At 40.3% G+C, this 20,993-nt stretch overlaps 1 protein-coding gene and 1 pseudogene across 1 annotated transcript in view; one reads left to right on the top strand and one right to left on the bottom strand.

Moving 5' to 3' along the window:
- The window catches only part of LOC135216207 (striatin-interacting protein 1-like), a 130,064-nt pseudogene extending 113,474 nt beyond the window's left edge, over window positions 1-16,590 (bottom strand).
- Window positions 1-20,993, top strand: part of LOC135216038 (striatin-interacting protein 1 homolog) — a 313,064-nt gene that overhangs the window by 216,571 nt on the left and 75,500 nt on the right. The window lies entirely within an intron of this gene.

The following is a 20,993-nucleotide window of genomic DNA, read 5'->3' as shown; positions in this document are numbered from 1 at the left end:
TCCGACCCAGGCCCGCAGGGTAGCCAATGCCGTATCTCTTACTGCCGGAGCCTGTAAGAGATGATATATTTTAGATTTAAGAACCACTTAAAACTAAAACTTAGGATATAACTTAAACTAGATGCCTTAAGTTAAAGTAATGATGAAAACTTAAGAACTAAAAGAAGCGGAGCGGCATGCGGAGAGGAATACTACGCCTTCCAAAAGCTGGCTCACCAGATCGTAACATATGGTACACGTTTCATGGTACCAGACCTGGATGTCCCCGTGCGGAGTCGCGCATGGAGCATGGGACCCGGCAAACTTCATGTCCACAGGGGTCCTGAAGCGTAGCGGAACATCCGGATGCTCACAGTTGGTGGGCCTGTAAGTGGGAAGACACATGAGTATCTTAAAGGGGTAACACTTACAGACTAAGGACAAAAGAACTGCCGTTACGTAGCGGACTCGGAAAAAAATTTGCATAACCCTCCCTGCATTGCCTGAATAGGCTATAATCCCGGAGAGATCCGGTAATACCAAGGGAGGGGGGTGGGGATGGTTTAAGAAACTTAAGATAAACTTAAAGATAAGCTTAAACCTACATGCAAGTTAACCAACCCGGAACTAGGTCCAGTGAAGCGGAGTGTAGTAACTCAGCAATACGGTACGGTTAGTAAAGACCTATTGTATGCTCCGGTCCAACTATGGTGGACTATACCCTTCCGCTGGATACCAGGACTCCGGTAGGGAGGAGCCTCTAGTAAGGAGGGGAAGGGCGAGATGACATACAGACTCGCGCTCACCCGGAGCGGGACAAGGAAGTAACGGAGGGGGGGAAGGCCAGAGCCCCCCACAACGTACCACCCGGCCGAGCGAGAGCGGAGAGGACGGAACCAGTCAGGGACTGTCGGACTCCCAGGCCCCTCCGGTGGAGGGAGGGGGAGGCAGGCTCGGGCCATGCTGGGCGAGCAAGGACAGACCGACCCACCCCCGCCCGACTCTATGGGAGAGCGGGTAGAGAGAGGGGGACTGGCAGGCGCCTGGCTGACTCGTGATCACGTAGTGACCACGAGGCGGTAAACTAAGATACGGTAACCAAGCCTAGGCCAACCAACTGATCAGAGAGAAGCTATCGGGAAGCAACCAGAACTGAAAAGCGGTAGCATATAGGCCCATAGGGCGAAAACCGACTGATCAGAGAGAAGCTATGAGGAAGCGACCGAACTGATCAACGGTAGACTAGGCTCTACGAGCCAGGACCTAGGCTAAGCCAGGCGCCAACTAACCTAACAATAACAAAACATATAAATAAAACATATAATAAAAATGAAAGAAAGAAGGTAAAATAGCAGGAGAAAAAATCCAGGAGTGTGCGACTAGCCCGAAGGCAAGTCTACCACTCAAAGCTAGTCAGGGGCCGATACTAAGAACCTGGACTAGGGTCTGGATAGAAAAAGTCTCATAAGGTGAAATACATACATGTATAACCACTGAGTAGACGTAATAACGCGGATAATCAAAATAGAGCGTAAAACTAATAAGGGATGTTCTAGGTATGGAGACCAAGAACGAACCCAACATGCGGCAGGACCATGCTGCCATGCTTCCAGCCCCCGAGAACGTATCTATACCTAAAAAACGGCCAAATACCGTCTCGGGGCACGGAAAAAAACTCGCTAACCGTAAATACTGAGTACTTAACTTAGCTGCTGCAATAGCTGTACGCTCCATTATCGAAAAATCCGAAGAAAGGGCACAAAATACACAGAGCGAAAAATAGCACTTGTAACTCGTGCGAGCTAACGAAAAAGGATGGCCACTAGAGGCGCAGCAGTCGCAAGCATGGGATGGTGTAGTAGTAGTACGAGCTGCTCCCTCTGTGGGACGGCTCCCCTCTTGGAGGGTTTTGTAGTGGGAGATTTCTATTGGCATTTGGCTCGTGGTAGTGGTCTCACTCGCCTAGTGTTCATACCGACACCCTCCTAGAGGGTGAGCGAGTCAGTCATACTGACCTTTTTCTTTATTTTATTTATTCTCTGGTATGTGTTAGTACATTTACCCTAGAAATAATAGATTAAAGGATATTTCGCTGGCGACACGAGCCAATCGCCCAGAAATAGATTTTTCCTTACGTCAAAATCCTTTTTTTTAGTGCTAGCTGGATCCGGTTAAATCGGAGATGAAAAAGCAAGGAATCTTGTGAGATCTGGGCAACGCGTTGCTTATATCAGGTGAAACCGGGTCAAAGACCGCGTACCCACGCTACTGTGTTCAATCTTTTTCTTAAACCGCCTCAGTGAGAGTCGCAGTTGCCCTCTTTGGCCTTTTACCTGGTTCATTGCCCGTTTTTTTTGCCACAGGCACGACAACTCTAGCATCATGGGGTGTGACTGTGGAGGAAGATAATGCATCGGGGCGAGGCGATGAAAACCCTTCCCACGAAGGAAGCGTACAAACTCTACGATGCTCCCTCTTACAATAAAATAGCTTCCACTGCGCCTCTAGGCTACGCACGACATTTCGGGCAGGGATTCGTTATGGTACAAACATTAGCAAGACACCTACTGCATCTGGAGTGTTGGTCTGGAGCTGAAGAAGCCAGGAAACGAGAACATGGGAAACCTTGAGTTCCTGGGCTCATACGTTGGCTGACGGCCGAGAAGAAGCAGAGAAGCCATAACACAAGCACACATACACAGACAAGCACAAAGCAAAAAACAGGCAATGAACTGGGTAAAAGGCCAGAGAGGGCATATATTTCTTTAGGCCACAAATCTGATTAAAGCACTCTGTGAAAGGAAAATGCTGAAACACTGCTTAAGAAAAAGTACCAAGCAATGAAAACTTGCAACACTAACTTTAGGCAAACCAAGAAGAAACTATACACCAACAAGAGTGAAATGAAGTTTTTATTGTAAAAACTAATATTGTAATACCTACCTGAACACCTGAACTAGCCCTGGTCACTTACCAGCCCGAACCATCATTTATTAAAAATTTACCAAATCTTTGGTTAAAATAAACGATCAGTGTTGCCAATCTCCTGGCAAACACCCTCGTTACCATAGTTACCAGCCCACCGCTAGTAGCCCTGCCTCACGGGCCGGTCACACCTGCCCTCTCACGTCAATCATAACTCAATAACTCTGTATGAGAGGGGAGGAGGGTGGGAATCATTCAGGTGTTCAGGTAGGTATTACAATATTAGTTTTACAATAAAAACTTCATATTGTAATACACCCCCTGAACACCTGAACTAGCCCGATTAACAACATTATTTGGAGGTGGGGAATCAAATCTGCCCGGCCCTCCACTGTATAGTTGTCAGTCAATATAATTGAGTACGCGAGTCAGTCTCAAGTTCATTTGTCACTCGTCCAAGCTAATCTCCTATTGTGTGGCCTTCTAGGCCTGCCATATGTGGAGGGAAAAACTCCCTGCACCTCTACCCTAAGGTCAAAACTCATTGAGTGCGGAAGGGATACAACCTGTTTCCTCTCAGCTGGCTATGTGCCTCACCTGAGTAGAGGAAAACTGAAGACCTCCCATGTGGCTCTCGGCCTCTCATGTGGAGGGAATCTGGAAGACCTCCCATGTGGGCATGGAGGGGAATTCTGAAGACCTTCCCATGTGGCTCTCGGCCTCTCATGTATGGAGGGGGAATTCTGAAGACCTCCCATGTGGCTCTCGGCCTCGCATGTATGGAGGGAATTAACACCTGAAGACCTCCCATGTGGCCTTCCCATCCGGCCTCTCATGTACGGAGGAGACACCATGTCCATCGGTGTGTCTGCGACGGTGTCGTCGATCGTAGTGATGTCCTCTTGTAGTGATGTCCTCTTGTAGTGTTGTACCTGCCTGTCTGTACTCTGCCTGGTTGGCACTTGAAAGAATACCCTCAGATAGACCTAGACATGTTCTTTAGTATCTGCCCTAATACTTAAAATCCTCTTGTGGATATATCATATCATGAATACCTTATACATATTCCTAATAGTCGCTCCCTACTCTAATACTAACTCAGACAGCAAGATTGTTGGGTTTAAAAATAGAATTTAGGCCAAAGGCCGAGTATTGGACCTATGAGGTCAGTCAGCGCTGAAGGGAAATTGAGAAAGTTTGAAAAGGTGTGAAAGGAAGAAAAACCTCTGTTGCACAATGAGTCCAGTGTTAGGAGAGCGTGGAAAATAGGATGAGAGAATATGGAGAGAATATGAAATCAGAAAAGTGAGAGAGAGAGAGAGAGAGAGAGAGAGAGAGAGAGAGAGAGAGAGAGAGAGAGAGAGAGAGAGAGAGAGAGAAAACAAATCCGTCTAGGAGGAAAATAGAGAGAATATAAAAATCAGGGAAAAGAGAGAGAGATGCAGAGAGACGAGAGAGAGATGAGAGAGAGAGACGAGAGAGAGAGACCGAGAGAACGAGAGAGAGAGAGAGAGAGAGAGAAATTACGATCGTCTAATATCTCCACCTCCGCAAATTGCAGCAAGTTAAAAAGGGTATTATCTTAACGATAATACTCGTATAACTCCGTACAGCTATGAACAACCGAACGAGCAACTTGTTGCTAATGCGATCGACTCCTATAACAACATCACTTTATTGTATTGATCAGCGTGTGACAGTAATCGAATCCGATAGCAACATCCGTTATTGTATTCATCCGCGTGGGACGGTAATTACTGTATTCATGTTATAAATGCAGCTGAAGCTAATAAGGCAAAATTACGTTCATCAGCAACCTGGACAGAAGTCCCGAGCTTTTGTGATGAATTCCAACGCAGCCGGTGGTAAAAGAAACTAATAGCATGAAAGAGCTCATTACTGTTGTTTTCACACAGACAAAAGGATTAATAACGTATATAAAGTGTAAGGTTCGTAATACCTATGAAAACGAGTGAAAAACGAACGGAATCCTAAATTTAACGCCATCTAACCCGAGGGAAAACTAGCTTCCAATGAGACGTATCAGTCAAATTTTGGTCTTAAATTACATCGTAAGACGAACAGTATGACTTCGTTACATAAGTTAAGTATCCAGATATTCATTAATATGCTAACTAAGGACAAAAACATTAGCCGAGACCAAGTGATATGGTTGAATCTGAAGCCAAGGAGAAAAAAAAAATAGACTAGCCGGCATCCTTGTCTGTCTAAACCACACCTCCTTACAATAGTGCTGTTTGACGACAAGCTAGTGTAATTGTAATTTAATTGAAAAGTAATAAAATAATATTTAAAGGTAATTAAATTAACTTTATTAGGCCTAATATTAATTTCAGTTGTCATTGTAATTTGATAATACGACTGGTAATAATTTGTAACTGTAATTGACATAAGCTCAATGTAAATACTGACGGCAATAGTCTGTTAACGTATGAAGACGTCATATATACAAATTCCTTATATCTGACATCTGATTATATGCCCCAAGATAGATACCTCATTGACTATATTAAATGTCAACATAGTTGAAGACACGTCTCCTTTAAGACGTTTGTACAAACTTGGCATAAGTGAGTGTTGTTACGTTAGTCCATTTTAGTCAATCAGAGAAGAATGAGATGGATACGGCGACGCAAACCCGTATTCGTCATCCGCTGATTCCAGCGTGAATGACTGCCGAGTTTAGTGTTTATACTACGCCAATATGATGATACACTAATACAATTATAATGCTTTTAGTCGGACAGAATCCGATCTTCATTCTGTTCGATTACATTCATATTAATTATCCTCAGATCGGATTCTCGTTCGTTTTTCAATTTACACCTGTATTGAATTATCCGAAGTCAAGAATGCCTTAAGCCTACAGCGTTAGCCAATATAAAAATAACTACCGATATGTTGTACAGCGAATACTTTAGGTTAGGCTAGGCTACTGAATATGCATACGATATATCATCGTGAACACTAGGCTAACCGTAGTTAATTTTTTATTCGATTTCTCTTCATACTGAATATCGTAAGTCAATATGCATTGAACGGAGAATTAGTTGATATTAACAATTATCGTATCGTATACGTAGAGGAAAGTACCTTAAAGACGAAGGAGCATATCTGAAAGACCAACCCTGGCCTAAAAGCTTCTGATGCAAGGAACTCGAAGCAGGAAAAAGCCTAAAGATGCTCTAAGGACACTGTGCCTCTAAACTACTACTTTTTAATAGAAAAACGACCCGAAGAAGCCTGCACTTCTCTTCCTAAACTAAACACCTATGTAGCCTATTATCCCTACTCGTCTATATCTGACCTAAGTTTTTATCATCCTGAGAACTTACACATCGAGGGAAGGGGAATCTGCTGCCAACACTGCCTGCTCCGCGCCAGGGGGGACGGCGGATCCTGCCCTGTGGGCTTTGCGGATCCCCATAACCCCAGCACCGTTAGGGCTGATTCTGGAACAGGCAGGGGAGCTGGAAAAGAACGATTAGTAATTTCAGTATCCCTATTGCTCGATCTATCCTCACATAATCTTGACATAAAATCGGTAACAGAGATGTCATACTCGATGTCAGCGTACTCTCAAGTCTCTTAAAGAGCACTGTCTCTAAGTCTTTATCTTGATCTACGTTAGTCTCTTCCTGCTACAGTACTTAATACGAGACCTTTCCTATGTTTGAGATACCCTAACATCTGGTCCAAAGACAATCCTGACATTCCAAACATCTGGTCTTTACATTATATTGAACAGGCCTACAATTTACGCATAAGGAATGACTATCGTGTCATAGGGTACTCATCCTTTTCTTGCATTGTGGCAAAGACGATACGTTGTTGAACTTTCCGCTCGTCGTTTTCTGTGATGTCGTGGCCGAGGATGCAGTAGTCGTTGTCGTAGCCTGTGTTGTTTCTTCCTTTGCAGAATCAATGTCTAATGACAAGGTATTAAGAGCAATCCAACCGTAATCCAAAGGAATGCGTAATTGGTCACCAAAATCAATCAAATCAAAGGTGCAAATGAAGGCCGGGCAAGACCAAAAAGGAGTTCGCTGTGGATACATCTGTACTCCACCGCGAACGATAAGTGATTGACGTGATATGGCAGGTGTGACCGGCCCGTGAGGCAGGGCTACTAGCGGTGGCTGGTAACTAGGTAACGAGGGTGTTTGCCAGGAGATTGGCAACACTGATCGTTTATTTTAACCAAAGATTTGGTAAATTTTTAATAAATGATGTTCGGGCTGGTAAGTGACCAGGGCTAGTTCAGGTGTTTCAGGGGGTGTATTGCAATATAGGAAGCAAAGGATGACATAAGAAGATATGAATGTGTGATCTTGTTCCAAGAGCATAACTTCCAAATCTAGAATAAAAAAATCAAGCCAGTGAACCTCGCTTAAAGACAAACTTGGAATTCTTTAACATCATTAGGTGCTGGAGCCCAGGATGTCCCGACAAGGTGAAAACAATTCATTTTTTTTTTTTTGCATGTGTCAGGAGAAATGGATTAACACACATTTATGGCTACTGTACAGAGATGGGTAATTAATGAAACCAGAAATATTTAACTTATGGAATATAAACCAGTTAAAATGAAATAAAACTGATAAGAAAAAATAAACAAATCCAGCAAATCTAAGAAAAAAAATACAGATCTGGACTATTCTTCATATTAACAGTAAAAATGAAAAATATACTAACTGTACCTTATACAATTACAAAGAGTAAAGTATATGAGATAGCTGGCTCTGGTTACACCCTACTGGCCCTAAAACTAAAACTGATTAGGAAGTGAAGACATATAACATGTAAAAGAAACCTTCTTCTTGTATAAGACATGAACAACCACTATACCTACAAAACATTATGTACTAAAATGACAAATGCACAAAACCCTAAGCACAAGGGTAGCCAATGTATGAACATTTCATAAAGACAGAAAACCTACCACAGTCACAAGATTCTTACCTTTGAGGTTAAGTTGGAACTCTGGACCTTCAGTGTATGAGTAAAGCTCTGCTATCTCATTTTCTGGTGAATCTGCATCATTATAATTAAATTCTATATCTGGGCATTCTGTCATGCTTGTCTGAAACAAATAAGAAAACCAGTGACAACAGGTAACGAAAAATATTCTATTGGAAATGCACAGAAATAAAAAAATCCCAATAAAATTCCTTTGGTTTTAAAGTCAAGACCTCAATTTCATAAGCTGTCCTAGTTTCCCCGTTAAATAGTGAAATTGCTTCCTTTCAACATAAAAACCCATTGCTCTATGTTAGCCTCATCTGTGGTAGCACTTACCTCATGACACATTGGAGACTGACAGATTTTTTGTGATTTCTAGGCATGAAGTTGCAGGTGTCATGTGGCATCATACAGCTAGGTTCAGTGACCCCTAATCATTAAAAAAAAAAAAAAAACATGATATTTTTATAATGTAATAATGTTTCACATATTAACTTACCATACAATTTACATAGCTGAAAGCTTCCTACCTCACCAGTCGAAAATTCAAATTTTGGTGGCGGCACTGACATCGTTAGCGTATGTGAACAGGACTCACCCCTTTCGGGAACACCTGGTACTGGTGAGCAAACGACCAACAATTCATTGAGCAGCAATGTCCATCTGTGGGAAGGAGGGAGGTGATTAGTAATTCTTTGGTAAGTATATGTGAAACATTATTTTATTGTAAATAATATCATTTTCACATAAGTGACTTACCAGACAATTACATAGCTGATTCCACATTACTAGGAAGGTGGGAATATGGACATTTTTATTTTCCAAACATTAAATAAGTTATATAATGACTTTGGAAAATAAGATTGCTCACATTAATAAAATGCTTGCTGTACCTTACCTTGTGAGTGAGCAGCTTTAGTTCAGTACTGCCTCTGGTCGGTATTCTCATCACCTGTGGGAGATGTGGCAGTACTGGCCAGGGTCGTCCCTACTGTAAATAGGACTTTGTAACCATAGAAGTTCACCGATGGTTTAACAAAGAGAACATACAAATTGCCCTTGCCCTCGGTGAAGACCACAAAAAATCAAACCACCATCACCTCACTAAAATTTTAAAAAACCACAACCCCAACCATAAAAACTGGAGGGTACTCCAGGTACTTTGTACCCCACGCTTCCCAAAAAACTCGAAATAACCCCCTAAGTAAACAAGGCAAGAAGTCAGTATAGGGATAGAAAGATGCCCTATGCTTCCTTTCTTAATACCATACTGCCCACGGATGACGGTCCCAACTTACTGCATTTTCCAAAACCTGCTTCTAAATCCTTTGGATAGTGCAACACTGACTTTGATCTCCAGTATGTGGCCTGAAGGAGAGGACAAACATATTATGTTGAAAAGCTAATGACATTGCTACCGCTCGTATTTTGTGAGCTTTCACTTTAAGGATAGAGAGGTCCTCTTTTGAACTTGTGTGTGTGCTTCTAAAATGAAAACTTCTTAAAAAATGAAAGAGCATTCTTGGAGAGCAGTCAAAAAGGATCTCTCACCAAACATCAAAGGTGCTTAGAGGTTCCTCTTATCTTCTCGGTTCTATGAAGATATTACTTAATAGCTCTCACTGGACATAGAAGTATCTCCTCTTATGATCCCAATATATCCATAACTTAAGGACATATTGGGTCCAGAAGAGAAGGAACCATTGCATTTGACTTCACTTAAAAATCTTACAAAGAGACTGTTTTTAGTGGCTTTAGCGACAGCTAATAGGGTGAGCGAAATTCAAGCTATTAGTAAGAATGTGGGTTTCACTCAGGATGATGCAGTCTGCTCATTTGCAGGAAACTTTCTTGCAAAGAATGAAGACCTGTCAAAGCCTTGGGCTCATTCTTTTGTAATCAGGAACCTTAGAACTCCAGGACAGTTCAGAGTGACAAGTGAAATCCCTTCTTGAAATTTGTTCTCCAAAAGTCACCACTGTAGATCTACTTTTATTTCCTCTGTTATTGGAAACAAATGAGCTGGTGTTCCTTCCAATGCCAACTCGCTTGAGGAAGTATTGATGAGGTCTCATGTGATGTTGGTCTAATGTTACAAATGACTCCACTGATGTTAGTGTCCCTAGCAAACTAATTCTAGGGCTGAACAAAATGGAAGATCTACGAACTCTAGAACTGTTTTCAAGCACGACTCTATTCTCTTCATAGAGAGAAAAACTCGATAAGCTAGACAGTCGAGAATCAACCCTAAAAGGGAATCCACCGAGTTGGTGTCATTTGTGATTTCTTGTGATTTATAAGGATGCCTAACCGTTGAATTAGGCATAATGTTTTCTCTAAGTCCTCTGCACACTGACAACTTGACCTGGTTCTCAAAAGCCAGTCATCTAGATAGAACGACACGTTGATCTCCATCAGATGGAGCCATTTTCCCAGAGGAGCAAGAATTCAAGTAAACACCTGAGGGGGAGTTGACAGTCCAAAACAGCGCAATTTTTCCAAATCGTGGGATTGCATGGTTCTTCCTTTGCAATTACCCACAAACAAAAAATAAAAGAAAAAACTTTACAGTTTCACGCACAGATACACAAGAATCAGGCTGAAAGCTGGAAAGCGCATGGGCGACCTCATGACAGAAGCGGGCAGAGAGGTCAACACACATCTGCACCCGACGGCGTTCGAAAGCAAAGTGGAATGTTTACATCCAGTCAGGCGGGACTCCCGACCATCGAACAAGCAGTTACTGCCAAACTACCTTGTCAGTAAATCTTGCGACCGGTCCAGCGGCGCTGGTAATAATTCCTTTTGTAAAGGACCGATGGTTTTTATAACATGTTGGAACAATTATGTTTTCAAGGCAGTTTTTAAATCCAATATGGCATCTTACGCATCCGGTCCCTTTAGTAACCAGCATCAATCCCACGTCCTTCCCAGTGCTCATTTGAACAATATTAGTGTATATATGCAACATTTATTGATCTTACTCAAGATTGCAGTTGTAATCAGCACAATAAAACAACATTTTGTTGCCTATATTAGTGAGAGTATGAGACTTCTTGTTCCTGGGGTCATGGTTTGAACTGAAATTCATTTTTACCTTGTAATCGGTGGTTTTATCCTTACTACCATCACAACTGAAACTCCACAGTGCTTATTTGATTGTAATTATACATGTTTTGGTCTTAATTCACTCCAAATTGCACTTGAAATATGTTGAGTGTTGACAGCAAAGCCATGGCGCAAACAATTTTTGTCTTAATGTACAGGGTGTTCAAAAAGCCTCAGTATACCATTACAAGTATTTATTGCTCAGAAACCATATAACAGAGTAAAGCAGTTTTTTGTAGAATGAAGTGCTCTGAATGTAAACTTGAATGTAGAACACTACACAAAAAACTGCATTACTCTGTTATATGGTTTCTGAGCAACAAATACTTGTAATGGTATTGGGACTTTATGGACACCCTGTACTTACATATGGCTACCAAAAGCACTGGCGAGCAGGCGACAGGTTAGTGAATTGTTTACGGCAAAAATTTTATACTTTTTTATTGCACTTTTCATTGATTCAAGTCTACATTACTTTTTTTAACTTTTTTATTTTCAATAATTGTACTTATGCCTGAAATAAATGTAACCTTTAATGCTTGCTTGCTAAGAATGGCAAAATTTCATCTTTGCCAATTTAATGGAGTTTTACACATATGCTGATGCATTTACAAACTGTTTCCATGAATTCTAGTCATAGTAATGCAATAATGATAAAATTGCTCTAATATGTATATATACTACAAATAGATATTCTAATTTCACTTATTTCTCCGGTTTTGTGTAAGTCTTATACACAGTTTGGAGGATAAACACATGGGGGAAACACCGCAGTGGATCCATTGTACTCAGGTGGATCAGCCTTATTCACTCGATATTTAATTGGTGAAACAAGAATACAATTACATCTTTAAGAATACCATTCAAAAGATTGAAGTTTCATCAACATAATGTGATATATGAAAGCACCATACGAACTAAAATAAGCATGTGAGGTCTTCGTAATATATGTTTTCAAGGCAGTTTTGAAATCCAATATGCGTCGTCCGGGTCCGATCCCTTTCGTAACCTCCGTGGTCCTCAAGTTCTTCCCAGCGCTCATTTGAACAACATTAGCGTATATATGTAACGTTTATTGATCTTATTCAAGATTGCAGTTATAATCAGCACAATAAAACAACATTTTGTTGCCTATATTAGTGAAAGATAGAAACTTCTTATTCCTTGGGTCATGGTTTGAACTGAAATTCATTTTTACCCTGTTATTGGCGGTTTTATCCTTACTGCCATCACAACTGAAACTCCACAGTGCTTATTTGATTGTAATTATACACATTTTGGTCTTAATTCACTATAAATTGCACTTGAAACTATGTTGCGGTTCCTGGTTCCTAAGCGCTCACTCCACACACACAGTTGCGGGAAGCACACGACTACACTGTTTATGAGGTGTAAAGTTTTATTCCCTTAATTGTTTACTTTACTCATTATTTAGTTTAACTTTACTTTATGTTACTTCAAAGTGTTTATTTTAATTCATGTCTAGTATATCTCTTTTTTGCAACCAAATTAACCCCGAAAAATTACAGATACAGTAGTGCCTCGTCTACGAAATTAATCCGTTCCAAAGCGGCCTTTGTAACCTGATTTTTTTTGTATCTAGAACTACGTTTTACATGTCAATTGCCTAATTCGTTCCAAGCCCTACAAAAACACCACAGTAAATTTTATAATACAGTTAAATTGACCAATAAACAATGAAATACAACAATTTGGACCATTCAATACTTAACCTAAACATTACTGTACCTGCAAATAAAGTGTATTAGTGAACAGGGTACAAGAAATACTGTGTACATGTACGTACGTATGTAGTAAATTGTGGAACCTTACCTTTCGAGTGAGGTGATGTCCGAAAGTGGCGACAGAGGGGGAGGACAAATGGCAGAAAACATGAACACTTAATTTTACGAAACATTAAAAAATGGCAGAAAACACACAACATGATAACGTAATTTACAGTACAACGAAAGTGAAATCACTAACACGAATTTACGTTAACAAACAAAATATGTGAACAAACGATTTCCAGGTGTTTACAATAACGCTGCAGCAAAAAATGGTCAAGGATCCCATTTACATAGAGGCATGATGGGACAGATGCTGACCAATAGGAGAACAGGATCTTATGGCGGTGACTAGCATCAGGAACCAACATGGGAGAATTGGAGGATGGTGGCGAGTCTACTGAATTGGCGGCGCGCCATTGTTTTAAAATTCGTTGTCGGTGGCGCCTGGGCGAATCTCAGACTTTACCCTTTCGCAACCTGAATTATTTTCGTAAGCAGAAGCAAAAAAATCTTCATCTTTGCTTTCGTAACCTGAATTTTTCGTATGTAGGGACTTTCGTATGTAGAGGTTCCACTGTATTTCTAAATTAAATACAATCCAATATTTCTAGCATTGTCATCGCAAAGCAGACAACGGCAAAATTTCATTGTTGCCAATTTAGTGGAGCTTCACAAATATGCCAATGCATTTACAAACTGTTGTCATAGTAATGCAATAATGATAAAATTGCTCTAATATGTATTTATAATACAAATAGATATGCTGATTTCACTTATTTCCCCGGTTTTGTGTAAGTCTTATACCCAGTTTGAAGGGTAAACACATACCAATTGGCAACACTGATAAACAATAGGAGAGCGCAAACAACGCCCTAGGTACTGTTCACTGCAAAACTGTTGATATTTGAGTCAGGAATCTAGTTACTTTTTCAACAATGAATATTTTCAAATTAATTATCATGAATACATAATAAATTTATGTAATTCATAACCTTACACTGATGTTTAACTATTTATTCAAAATTATCCTGCGCACTCTTCTTCTTCTTCTTGGATCCGAAGCGGATGGTGTCATTGTTTACGATTGTTGTAAAGAAAGTGTCCCAGCGTCTAAGGGGACGAGTGGTGTTCGGATTTAGCACATGGAATGGAAAGTTTATTGACACAAGTGACTCCGTAAGCATAAAGATGGCGTCAATCTTCTACGTAGGGAGGAACAACCGACTGGACTAGCAGATCCAGTTTCCACCACGTGTGAAGCCACCCTCCGAAAAAGTACTTAAACATGTCCTGACACCGGAGATATGCACCAGTCACGAGTTGTTGGTGGTGAGAGCAAGAGCTCAAGACGTCTACTATCCTTTCGAAGTATTTTCTCCAAAGTTAGAAATTAAGGTCATATTTTAAAATTAACAGAGGTTAATGAAAGTCTAGCCATACGCAATCACACTTACCTCCATGTCGCTTTCAAAATTTTTACTTATAACACTAACAATATAGAAGATTGACGCCATCTCAATGTTTGCGGAGTCACTTGTGTAAATAAACTTTCTATTCCATGTGCTAAATCCGCACACCACTTGTACCCATAGACGCTGGGGCACTTTCTTCACAAAAATCGTAAACAATGACTTCCAACCACGACTTTTCCAAGGAAACTACGATTTTTAGGTAGAAGAAGAAGAAGCGTGCACAAGATATTTAAACAATAGTTAAACGGTCAGTATAAGGTCATGAATTGCATACATTTTTTACATACTCATGATTATTGTAATTTGAAAATATTCATTATTGAAAAAGTAACTCAAATATCAACAGTTTTGCTGTGAACGGTACCTACAGTGTTCTTCACGCTCTTCTGTTGTTTATCAGTGTTGCCAATTGGTATGTGTTTACCCTCCAAACTGGGTATAAGACTTACACAAAACCAGGGAAATAAGTGAAATTAGTGTATCTATTTGTAGTATATATACATATTAGAGCAATTTTATTTTATCATTATTACATTACTATGACAACTAGAATTCATGGAAACAATTTGTAAATGCACCGGCGTAAGTGTGAAGCTCCACTAGATTGGCAACAATGAGTCATTTTGCCATCTGGTCGTATCTATTTTAGAAATATCTTTAATTTTTCGGGGTTAATTTAATTGGTTTGCAAAAAAGGGATATAGACATGAATTAAATAAAGATTTTGAAGTAACAAAGTAAAGTTAAACTAAATAACTAATGAGTAAAGTAAACAATTAAGGGAATAAAGCTTTCCACATAATGAACCATGTACTCGCGTGCTGCCTGTAACTACATAATGAACCATGTACTCGCGTGCTGCCTGTAACTATGTTTGTGGAGTGAGTGCATAGGAACCAGGAACTGCAATGTAGTTCAAGTGCAATTTGGAGTGAATTAAGACCAAAATGTGTATAATTACAATCAAATAAGCACTGTGGAGTTTCGGTTGTGATGGTAGTAAGGATAAAACCACCGATTACAAGGTATAAATGAATTTCAGTTCAAACCATGACCCCGGGAATAAAAAGTTTCATATTTTCACTAATATAGGCAACAAAATGTTTTATTGTGGTGATTACAACTGCAATCTTAAGTAAGATCAATTAACTTTACATATGTACGCTAACATTGTTCAAATGAGTGCTGGGAAGGCTGGGAAAGATGGTGGCTTTGCTGCGCTTATGAACGGCACCTCACGCAGGTGCTGCCATATTGTATCTCAAAACTGCCTTGAAAACATATTTTACAAAGACCTCACATGCTTCTTTTAGTTCGTATGGCACTTTCATATATCACATTAACTTGACAAATCTTAAATCTTTTGAATGGTATGCTTAAAGATGTAATTGTATTCTTGTTTCCCCAATTAACTATTGAGTGAATAAGGCTGATCCACGCGATGATGATGGACCCTCTGCAGTTACCCCCTATTTGGTGTTTTAAGTAAAAATTTCAAAAGCGTCATGGAGGTACGTTTGCACTGCGCATGGCTAAACTTTCATTAACCTCTGTTTAATCTTAAAATATGACCTTAATTTCTAATTTTGGAGAAAATACTTAATTCAAAAGAATAGAGGTCTCGAGGTGTTGCTCCCACCACTGATGAATCGTGACTGGTACCCATCTCTGGTGTCAGGACGTATTAAAGTACTTATTTGGAGGGTGGATCAAGAAGCAGGCAAGACTGGCTCAGCTAGTCGACTCAGTTGTTTCCCCTACTTCGAGAGGAAAGTAGATGTCTCAATCTGTTTTTTCCATACTGGTTGGGTTATGACTGGCGTCTAATTCAGGATACTGGAAGTGCTAAAGTTATTTTTTGGGAAAGTGACCACGCAATGGTACAGTGTCCGCCTAGCGGTGTTTTACCCTAGTGGGTAGGCTAGTTTCCTTTGGGATGCCAGGTTATACAAACGCTACAGCTTTAACCCTAGCCTAGCTGCCTGCTCATATAACCAATAACCTAAAATAAGTTGCCAAATTTATACAGAATACAGTCAGAAATTCATGACCTCTGCACAATCTTGTTCATTCCCCTATCATTTTCATTTGACATTTGAACCTTCCCCATGAATGGCAAGCCTACAGTCAATATTGTCAAACACGACATTACTACTGCGAAAAGGAGACATGAAATTCTATATAACTAATACACCCTGCAACAATATGAACATATTTGTCAGTAGCACATTTCAAATGCTCTCTTACATCTGAATCCTGCCGCTGTCGGGTAAATATTTCTCTTAATTTTGGAAGACTTCTTTTGCAGTCGCCATTATTCTCCATGGTACAATTATTCCACTATTGGAATTCAGATGTTGCCATAAGAAAATATTATCTCTTCAAACTAATTAAATAAATTCATATATCATGAAATTATTACTTTTATCCCACTAAATATACAAAATCTGAATCTTAAAAATATTGATTTAAAATATTAGGTTTGTAATATACTAAATCACCAGTTTTTGAATTTATGAATCAAACACACTACTGTTTTATACAAGCCGCTCCCTGTTCTACTTGGCTGAATCGGTTGTCAGCAAATGATGCTATGGTCCGTTCTCTATGAATGTAGATTCGTCGCAAAACTTGTTGACATTTGCACCTCTTAAAACCCCGAATTAAAGATGGTAATTCACACTCATATCAGCACCATCATTACCATTTCTAGCCCAGTGTGATAAAACTGAAAACAGTAAAACTACAATACATATGAGCGAAGTTGTTGTTGTATTATTATTATTATTATTATTATTATTATTATTATTATTATTATTATTATTATTATTATTATTATTATTATTATTATTATTATTATTATTATTATTATTATTATTATTATTATTATTACATTACAGGTTTAATTAAAAATCTTGGAATAATATCTATTTCAGCCGCGATTATTTTGAAATAGAAGTTTTTCTATTCTTCTTATAACTGACTTTTCTGTACTCAAGTTGGCCATTAAAACGCCAAATATTACGTCAAAAACGTGATATTTTGTCAAATTGAATTTATTATACAAAATGCGGTATAAATTGGATCTCAAGCCTAATTGGCAAAATATACTAAATGACTCATCCGAATTCTCTCTCTCTCTCTCTCTCTCTCTCTCTCTCTCTCTCTCTCTCTCTCTCTCTCTCTCCTTCTTCTTCTTCTCTTCTTCTTGCTTCTTCTTCTTATTCTTCTTGCAACGTATCGTCCTTAAACCCAGGAGGACATCGTCGGGCAGGTGTTGTGGGACTGAGTTCTTGCGTTGTTGTTTAAGATTAAGCCAGCCTTGTGCTGGCATGGCCTCTTGCTTCTGGAGCAGCCCGTAAAGGTTCTTACAGGAGTCCTACGGCACATATAGGCTGATGCACAGCATAGCATGGAGACCTTATCAGCTGCTGATCCCCTGTTGGAGATGCCTCAAGATAAGAGGTGGGTCCTATGCGGACGCTGCAGTAGTCTCTCAGACCGTTGTAAGGGAAGGGTGCCTCTCCTTGCAGGATTCTGGTTGGCTGGAGCAGACGGTTTCATGACGTCACTACTTGCTGAATTATCATTGGCTCGTTGCTGTTGCGTGACGTTATGCATGTTGTTTCTTGATCTGGGGTGTCTTGTTCGGTGGTCGTATCTGGTGCGATATTATTTAGTAATACCATGTCTTTTTGGTTTCGGCTTCTCTGTATGCTAGTAGGGAGTAGGAAGGCCCCTTGAGTGGTATTCATCCTCATCCTCTTGAGTGGTATCCATCTTCATCCTGTCATCCTAGACGAGAAGCCCTCTTTGAATACCACTCAAGAGGCCTTCCTATTCCCTACTAGCATACGAGAAGCCTAAACCAAGACATGTATTTACTAAATAATACCACATTCAGATACGACCATCAAACAAGGCACCCCAGATCAAGGAATACAGAACCACACCAGGCATAACATCACGCAACAGCAATGGGCAAGACAATTCGGAAAGTAGTGATGTCATGCAACCGTCTTTTCCAACCAACCGGAATCCTGCAAAGAGCGCCCTTCTATTACAACAGTCTGAGAGACTACTGCAGCATCCGCATTGGACCCACCTGAGGCATCTCCCAACAGGGGATCAGCAGCTGAGCCAGTTAGCCTATCAGAATTTGTCGATAAGGACCCCATGTTGTGAAACAGGACTCCTATAAGAACCTTTATGGACTGCTCCAGGAGTAAGAGCCGTGCCAGTACAAGGCTGGCTTAATCTTAAAAAACAATGCAAGAAATTCAGTCGCACAACACCTCCCGACAATGTCCTTCTGGGCTTAAGGACAAAATGTTGCAAGAAGTAGAGAGAGAGAGAGAGAGAGAGAGAGCAAATGCCCCTGAGCAAGAGGAATCCAGAATGAGTCATTTAATATCTCTTGCCAATTAGGCTTGAGATCCAATTTGTACTGCATTTTGTGTGGTATATTCAATTTGACAAATACCACGTTTTTTATATGAGTCCCTTACTTGGCGTTTTAATAGCCAACTTGAGTACAGAAGAAAAGTCAGTAATAAGAAGACTAGAGAAACTTTCATACAAAATAAACACAGCTGAAGTAGCCATTATTTTCAATAAAATCTGAATTAATGAAGGTCTTCTTACAGCATATATTATTATTATTATTATTATTTAGGAAGCAGACCCTCTCCCAAGCATACTTTATTAAAAGTAATGGCTACTTCAGCAGCGTTTATACTTATAGAGATTCTTCTCTATTTTCCCAATAGCATCTTTTTCCGTGCTACTTAAACAGGCTAGTAGAGCACCTATAGAGGTCATGATCAAATACACTGTCAAAGTCGGTGTATATATTTGAATTTTACAGATAAACTATGATATCATAGTCATCAAAGCCATTAATGAATCCTCTCTCTCTCTCTCATCTCTGCTCTCTCTCTCTCTCTCTCTCTCTCTCTCTCTCTCTCCTCTCTCTCTCTCTTGAAGCGAGCTTTCGTCTGGAGCTGTGCGGTGAATGTTGTTGGATGTTGCATTGTACACTGCGGACGTCATTGGCTGCAGCAGTATCTCGTTCGGGGGCGTTGTCTTCTGTAGAGTTGTTGTGATCGGTGGTATCATTGTTGGTGGCAGGTCTTCTCATACTCGTTGGGAGGAGAAATTCTTCCTGCATCGTTTTAGTGTTGGTTTTATTTGCTGGATGAGAAGCGCCTCCAGCAGGTTTGTAAACCGACGGGCATCAGGGGCCCTTTCCAATGATCTTCATGCTCTGGATGATGACATCCTGGGAGATGGCCTCTTGATGTTTGGTGCGGGCATGATTCTTGATAGCCCCCTCTTGGGCGTGGCATGAGAGTCTCTTAAATAGGTGCATGCTAGTCATACTTACGTAGGCACCGCTGCAATCGCAGACTGGGCATGTATACTGTTACACCACATGCGTCTACTTCAGGGGTCTCGTGCCCTTGGAGCGGGGTTATTTTTCAATATAGGTCGCTCATACTCTGATTCTGGTAGTATATGATCAAGTCGATATTCTTGGTGTCGTCGGTCAGGGATACATTTTCAGAAATTATTTTCCTAACAGAGTCCTCTTCTTCACAGTAATGGGAACTCACGAAGGCTTTATAATACAGCTTGATATTATCCTGGGGGCGGGGCTGCGGGCTATCACTACCTTACCATTTCTCCAGAGCTGTGCAGACTTACTAACTAATTAATTTATTTGAATATCAATTATTCACGAGTACTTGGGAGGTGCGGTCAAGTTCCTGGTGAGTGTTCTGCCAGGTCGAAACAATGGGAGAGGGCCTCTCCTGACGAAGGTCCAGATGGTGGTGCTATTGAATCTGGCGGAAAATAGAGAAGAATCTCGACAAGTGAACGCTGCTGAAGTGGCCATTATTATTATTTCATTATTATTATCAATATGTATATTTTTTTTATCCCAGTCCTCAAATTCGACTGGGCATATGTATAGTGTGGGGTTCTGGGTTGCATACTGCCTCCTTAGGAGTCCATCACTTTTCCAGGAGCACACTCTTTTGCATTAGTCCTGGAGTTACTTAAGCCTCTAGTTTTTCCAGATTCCTTTTCAGGGATCTTGGAATCGTTCATGGTATTCCTATGATTATGGGTACAATATCCACTGGCATATCCCATATCCTTCTTATTTCTATTTTAAGGTCTTGATACTTATCGATTTTCTCCCTTTCTATCTCTTCAACTCTGGTGATATCATTATTATTATTTTTTTTTTGCTCTATCACAGCCTCCAATTCGACTGGGGAGGTATTTATAGTGTAGGGTTCCGGGTTGCATCCTGCCTCCTTAGGAGTCCATCACTTTTTCTTACTATGTGCACCGTTCTAGGATCGCACTCTTCTGCATGGGTCCTGGAGGAACTTCAGCCTTCTTAGTTTTTCTAGTTACTTTTCAGGGATCTTGGGATCGTGCCTAGTATTCCTATGATTATGGGTACAATTTCCACTGGCATATCCCATATCCTTCTTATTTCTATTTTCAGGTCTTGATACTTATCCATTCTTTCCCTCTCTTTCTCTTCAACTCTGGTGTCCCATGGTATTGCAACATCAATGAGCGGCACTTTCTTCTTGATTTTGTCAATCAACGTCACGTCTGGTCATATCACCCTATCTGTTCTGATACCATAGTCCCAGAGGATCTTTGGCTGATCGTTTTCTATCACTCCTTCAGGTTGGTGCTCGTACCACTTATT

Source organism: Macrobrachium nipponense, chromosome 6 (genome assembly GCF_015104395.2).
Source record: "Macrobrachium nipponense isolate FS-2020 chromosome 6, ASM1510439v2, whole genome shotgun sequence".
Classification (NCBI taxonomy): Eukaryota; Metazoa; Arthropoda; class Malacostraca; order Decapoda; family Palaemonidae; genus Macrobrachium; species Macrobrachium nipponense.
This window is presented reverse-complemented; position numbering and strand designations above follow the sequence as displayed.